The sequence below is a fragment of the Suricata suricatta genome, chromosome 14, assembly GCF_006229205.1.
Source record: "Suricata suricatta isolate VVHF042 chromosome 14, meerkat_22Aug2017_6uvM2_HiC, whole genome shotgun sequence".
Lineage (NCBI taxonomy): Eukaryota > Metazoa > Chordata > Mammalia > Carnivora > Herpestidae > Suricata > Suricata suricatta.
In genome coordinates, this window is record NC_043713.1 from 88,897,220 (window position 1) to 88,904,361 (window position 7,142).

Sequence of the window (7,142 nt, forward strand, 5' to 3'; positions counted from 1 at the left end):
TGATTCTTGGGAAGTTATTTGCACGGGTCTGGTGGCTGCCTTGGGGCTACCTGCCCGCCTTGGGTCAGCTGGCCAGCTCTAGACCCCTCCTCCTGGAAGGGAAGGAACGGAGGGAGCGTGTGCTGGGTGGGTTCAGGCAGGAGCGCGCCTCTTTGCCTGCCCTGGGAAGGGGCCTGGAACCTGGGCCACGGCCCTGCAGAGGTGCTGAGCGCTGAGCGTGCCGCCGTGTCTGTTCAGAGCTTCCCAGAGGGGCATGGCTGTGCCTGGCCCGGTGTCCAGGACCCCTGCAGGGACTCAGCTCCCTAAACTTCTCCAAGCAGACTTTAACTTGGGCCCATTGTGGCAGTGGGGGGTGTGGGGACCCGATGGACCTAGGACAGTGGCCTTCCCTCTTGCCTCTGCCAGGCTGCCATCCAGGGTTGGGAGTGGTGGGGAAGGCCCTCCCCTCTCTACCTCTCCTCTGCTCCCCTTGAATTCGTCAGTGCCAGGGGCACCACCTCCTGGCCCTGGAAGGGGTACTTGAGCCCCAGGCCTTGAACTGAACCTGTGCGTGCGCCTCCCCCACCCTGCACTGGGCTGGGACCCAGAGGAGTCATGTCACAGGAACACGAATTTTGTCAACGTCCTGTCTGATACCGGCTTGTTCAGATGGGTATGCCTGTGTCAGAGGCCGGGGCCCTAACGGGGCTGGGGCTTGGGGGCCCCACCTGGCTTCCCTTCACCGGCCCAGACTCCTGGCTACCCAGTGCCCATGCCCCTGGAAGGTAACGGTCTTGAGCTCATTCATTCCATCTGCCGAGAGATCAGGGGCCCTCAACGCTGCTTGCGCAGTTACCTCCATCCCTGAGGCCCAGAGGGGCTGTCAGCACAGCAGATGATGAAGACCTTAGGGGGGCCTCATTAGAGGAAGCGGCTGGTGGGCGGCAGCGCCCAGGCCAACCCAGGGTGGCAGAGAGGTAGACAGCCCAGCCCTGTGCTGGCTCAGGGCACCAAGCCGGGGGGGGGGGGGGGGGGGGGGGGGGGGGGGGGGGGGGGGGGGGGCGGTTGGGAGCAGGCGGTGCAGCCAGCTGGGCCCGGGATGGGGGGGGCAGGGTGAGGCCTCACCCACACGGAAGCGGGGAGCGGTGGGAAGGCGCTGAAGTCTGCGAGTGACTTGCGCTGATCTGATGCTCTTGGCTTTGTGAAGAATTAACTTGTGAGCTCGTTCACGAGCCTGGTGAGAATCGCCAGCTCTCGCTCCGGCACTGCTGTGCGGCCCTACAGGCCCTCCTCGGGTCGTGGTGAGGGTCCGGTCCAGGAAGGACGGGGGTCTTTGGGCAGGCCCTGCAGCAGGCAGGGGTGCGGCATGGGGGCGCACCTGGCCTCATGCCTGGACACGCAGATTTGGGGCCTCGCCTGCCACAGAGCAGTCTGCGGTGAGCAGCCCTTGCCCTGGTCCTAGGGCATCGTCACTTTGCAGACATCCCAGGACCCAGGTGGGCCAGGGGCCTGGGCCTCAGGGACACACGGGGGCCGGCACTGCTGGTCACATCTGGAGCCAGAGGCTGGGCTGCAGCGTGCCCCATCTTGCCCCTGCAGACCTCCAGCTCAGGTGGACTCCTCACTCCCATGGGGATTCTTCCCCATGTAGAATGTGCTGGAGAAAGCAAGCTGGCAAGGAAGCAAACTCAGGGAGAGGTCAGGGCCGTGGTGCCCCCGCACGTGAGTGCGGCATGTCCCGCCGGGCTGGCAGTGCGTCAGGAGGTCACACGTGGCCTCTGTGGTCTGGCGGGCCAGGCAGTAAAGACCCCCCACGGCCGTGCTGTCCGCACCCAGTCCGACCTGAGGGAAGTGGCGTCTGCGCGCCCACCCTCCTTGGCCGGGACTCCGCAGCCGCCTTCTCCCTGGCCGCAGCCTGTGTCCACCCTGTTCTCCTGGGGCCGGCGTTTAAGACCCGCTCAGCAGGGGCTAAGCCCCTTCCGGTGTGCCCCTAAAGTACTGCGCCGACAGCTTTGTCCTGCCTCTGTGGTGTCTCACATTTATCTCCCCAGTCGGTCTGGAATCAGTCTGATACGGGGAGCAAAGCAGGGGTCTCGGCTTCCCCATTTTCCAAGCAGCAAGCTCCCGTCGCACACCATTCGTGTGAATGAGGTGCCTTTTCCCCACAGCCTAGCGGCATCCCGCCTGGGGCCTGCACGGGCCTGGGTCTGTTCTCGGGTCAGTACCACAGCTTGTGACTGATCGGCACCGTGATTTATGTGCCATGAGGTGCTCCTGTTTTTTTTTTTTAAAGTTTATTTATCTTTGAGAGAGACAGAGCATGAGCAGGGGAGGGGCAGAGAGAGAGGGAGACACAGAATCTGAAACACCTCCAGGCTCTGAGCTGTCAGCACGGAGCCTGACGCGGGGCTCAAACTCGTGAACTGTGAGATCCTGACCCGAGCCGAAGTGGGATTCTCAACCGAGGGAGCCCCCCAGGCGCCGTGGAGCGCTTCTATTAAATGTATAGTTTAATGCATTTTGTCAGATACACGTGACTCTGTTTCCGCCGCCACAGTGAACTAGAGAACGTTTTCATCAGCCCAGAAAGCTCCCTTACGGTTTTTAAAATTTTGTGTGTACTGTGGTAAGACACACATAACAAAATGTGCCATCTTGTACATCATCTTCACCATTTTTAAGCGCACAGTTCAGAGGCGTTAAGCATATTCACGTTGCTCCGTGGCCTCCACCACCATCCGCCTCAGGACTCTTGTCACCTATAAACATGACACGGTCCTAAACACTGACTCCCCTGCCCCGGGCGCCCTTCTGCGTGGCTCTGACTCCTCGAGTAAGTGGAGTCCGATGTCATAGGAGTGGCTCCTGCAGCATCCGGGCCGGGCCATTTCGGCAGCGTGTCCCCAGGGTCCATCCACGTTGCTGCACGTGTCAGAACTGCCTTCCTTTTAGGGCCGATGGCATGAGTGCCGCGCTCTGTGTGTCCGTACATCTGCGGTTGGACACGCCTTTCTCAGCTGTTGTGGACGTTCATGTTCAAGTATTCGTTCAGGACTCTGCTCTGTTTGGGGGAGCACGTATCCCGAGGTGGGGTTGCGGTGCCGTGTGCCGAGTCCGTGCTCCGTTTTCCGAGGAGCCGCTGCACTGTCCTCCGAGGCCGCCCGCCGTGTCCAGGGTCCTGGTTTCTCCGTGCTCTCTGGTCGTCACAGTGGCCATCCTCGCTGGCCGAGGCCTCGAGCCCTCTGGTGCCCAGTCACCGCCCTGCTACCCCCGCCAACAGCAGCCCGTGGGAAGTGCAGTCAGGGCCCCTGTGCACGCCGGGGAGGCCGTGGTCCTGGGGCCCGGGGGCACGAGGGCTGGGGTGATGGCGGAGACCTCACGGCTTGCTTTTGAGGTGATGAGATGTCCTCACGCTCCCCGAGAGGTGACAGTTGCTCACAGCTGTGGACACACTAAAACCGCTGAACTGTCATCTTTGACAGGGAAATTGTAGGGTGTGTGCATTTTAGCTCAGGGAAGCTGTTTTTAATTTTTAACTCTGAAATCAAGACCTGAAATGAGATCAAGAATCAGACACTTAAAACAGGGAAGTTTTTTGTTTGTTTGTTTTTTAACTCAACCAGTGAGTCGCCTGGCTGACTTCGTTGACGGAGCCCACCCCTCTCGGTGATCTCGGGTTGTGAACTGGAGTCTCATGATGGGTGCAGAGATGACCTAAAAATGAAATCTTTAGGGGCCCCTGGGGGGCTCAGTCAGTTAAGCGTCTGACTCTTGGTTTCAGCTCAGGTCATGACGTCATGGTTTGTGAGTCTGAGCCCTGCATCGGGCCCTGCGCTGAATCCTGTTTGGGATTCTCGTTCTCCCTCCCCCACTCCCTAAATAAATACAGGCTTTTAAAAAATAAAATCTTTTAAAAAGTCACGTAGCAAAAAAAGGTCTAGTCAGGGCAGTGTTAACGGATCTCCTTCCCATGACTGGAGCAGAGACCTCCACACAGCGCCACGTCCTCACCCCAACATCCTGCAGCCTTGCGTGCATGTGGGGGTCTCCCCAGGAGGAGACCCGCTCCCGGGTGGGGCAGACTGCTAACTGGACGCTCAACACCTGGTCACGACTGTGGTCCCTGGACCTGTGACTTGGGCCCAAACGTGGCAGCATTTTGTTCTGCACCCATGCGGTCCCAGGCTCTGCTCCACCTTCTAGGCCCAGTGGGGCCGGCAGTTCCTGGGGCTGGCACTGCCCGGAGACACCAAGGCCCAGCCCTCACTGGCAGGGCCGCTGAGCCCCCACAGCTCTGCTGAGCAGGGCGTCCTTGGCTCATGGGCTGAGTGACCTGCGTGCCCACTTGCTTAAAGCTGGGCCTGGGCGTACTCGGCCCAAGAGGACACATTCTGTCCAGCCCTTGCGTGCACAAAACCTGCCCAGGCCTGTTTCCTGGGGTCAGGGGTAAGAGCCTAGTTCACCCCAGGCCCTTAGTCCCCTCCAGTTTCTGATCCTCCTCTCTGTCTTCCAGGCATCTGTGGGCTCCGAGAAGCTCTTTGCCCCAGCGGCCGATAAAGGTAAGCATGTTCCTTAGCCTCACTTCCTGGCCTCTAGGAAGAGAGAGGACATACTCCTGAAGTTGTCATGGGAGGGGACAGTGTCTCAGGCAAGAGAGTGGGCTCCAGGTTAGGCACTATCATGGGTTGGGTTCTGGGTGCAGAGCCTGAGGCAAGAGTTAGGTGCTATGATTTACAGTCCTGCATCGAAAGCCACAAGGAAAGCAGAAGTCAGGATCAGGGCCGGCACTGGACATGTGGTTCCCAAAGTGGCATTCCTGCCCTTTCCCCAGGCCCGTCAGCAGTGCCTATTCCCAGGCCCCCCCAGGGTTAGGGATCAGGTCTTCTGGGGACAACTGGCAGTTCATGGTTTGGAGCCCACTGAAGCACCCCTGCTGTGGTGCCACCAGGGCCACCAGGCCACCAGCCACCACTGCATACAAGGCTGATACTGCCGGGAAGTGACTAGGTTCCCTGCACAGCAGCTCTGCTGCTGGCCGGCAGCCCCCACATGGGTGGCCAAGGTGCACAGCGTTCTGTGGCCCCAGGAAGCCGTCCCGGCAGCACTGCTCCGGAGAGTGACTACCCCAGCGTCCAGCCCATTCGAGGTCAGGAGAGGCCTTTGTAACCCAGCCTGCCGGTCCCAGCTGTGGCCCAGGGTGGGGACCACTGGTCCCAGCACAGAGCGGGGGCCCCTTTGCCTGGAAGGCTCCATCCAGATGTGACCGCACAGGACAGGCCTCTAGCACGTGCAGATGGGCATCTGCAACAGCAGACCCTCTGGTCTGGCAGCGGGCACGGCCTCCACCAGCTCTCAAGGAGAGAAGGCCCGTCCTCCTATCCGAACGTTTCAGCAAAGCATACACATGCTGGACAGAGCCCGGCTCGGGGATGCCACCCAGGTCGGGGAGAGAGGCACTTTGTCCTGCATTTCACACAGAGTGGACTACAGAATTGTCTCCTTTTCAACAAATGATCACAAACTGGGCGGCTCAGAACGGACCAACACTTGCCCCTCAGAAGGCCTGGCGACCAGAAGTCTGAGCTGAAGGTGTTGGCAGGGCCACACTCTGGAAACTCTGAGGTTCCTTCCTGCCTCTTCGACTTCTGGGGGTCTCTGGGTTCGTGGCCATATCCCTCCCTCTCCCATGGCCGCCTCCTTTTCTCACAAGGATGCCCATCCCTGCACTGAGGGCCCACCCCCGTTCCACACGGCTGTCCTCCCGAATTCTTAGCTTGGTGACATCTGCAACGACCCTTTTCCCAAGTTTGGTCCCGTCGGCAGGTAGTAGGGGTTACAACTTAGACACAGCTTTCTGGCAGGGTTCACCTGTTGCCGGGCCCTCCCTGGTGCAAGCAGAGCTCAGGAAACCAGTCAGGGCTTTGAGGGGCCTCAGGAGGTGCATGTCAGGGCTGATCCCTGGTCGTGCTTGTGTTTCCCCAGCGAGGAGAGAGGCCCTGGGGGCCCAGCAGGCTGGTGGCCACTGGGCCTGCACGGCCCGCACCTGTCTCTTCTTCCTTGGCAAGGACTGGGCCCTTGGGCTGCTGTGTGCGGGCAGAGGCTGGGCCGTGACCCTGGGGCTGAAGCCAGCAGTGCTTGCTCCCCCTTCTCATGGCGGTGCTAGCGTTAGCGGCCGCCTCCTGGTTCTGTCCCTGAGCAAACAGATGAAGTGGTGGCTCCAGAGGGAGGTGTCACTATAGAGGACACAGAAGGAGCCATTTCCTGCTGCCACCTGTTTCTGCCAGGGAGGACACTTCCCAGCCTTCGAGCAGGGTCCTCGGGGTGGTGCTGCTGGCCGGGGTCCCACAGCCATGCAGCTGCAGGGAGGATGGGCCCCTGGAGGAGGGGAGATCTGCCCAAACAGGGTGACCGAGCTCAGCAATGTGATTTCACTCCTGGGAAGCTGGGCCACGGTCCCCTCGAGGCAGAGCCGCCTCTGGCCAGGACATGCGCCCCCTGTCTAGCCCACTTAGGGTATTTCTTAACCCACTGGGCCCCAGGCACGTGACCGGAGACGCTGCCTGGAAAGGAGGGTGTGGAATGAGTAGGCAGCAGTTCCAGGTGACAAGCACACCTGAGCACAAACGCCCGGTTCCCGGGGGGAGCAGACCCAGGTGGATCTGCCGGGTCGGTGATGAGGGACAGTGGATGTGGTGAGAGTGGGGGCGACCTGGATGGTGGCAGTGGGGGGGGGGGCAGCGGCTTCCTCCCCCACATTATGGGCCTAGAGAGGCCTCAGGTCATGGGTCACCTGGGTGGTTCCAGAAAAAAGGCCACTAGCATGAGGGTCGCTCGGTCGCGGGCAACAAGTGAAGGTGCAGCCGAGGTGGGAGGCAGGGGCAAGATGGGCATGTCCGGAGCCGCAGCCCTGCTGGAGCCGATGTTCTGCTGGGCTTCGTCTCCCTTCCATGAAGTGTGGTCGTGAGGCCCGCGCTGGGATGGGGGGGGCCTGTGCGTGGGCACCCCTGGCTGGGCCCGCGAGCAAGCAAGCGCAAGACCTCGCTGCCGCCGGCCCAGCTCACCCCGGCCCTCTCTCCCGCAGGCCCTACGCTGGGCGAGGAGGCCGAGGCCAAGGCCGGGGCGCCGCCCAAGGTCTCGGGCCTGGAGCGCAGCCGCGAGCTGAG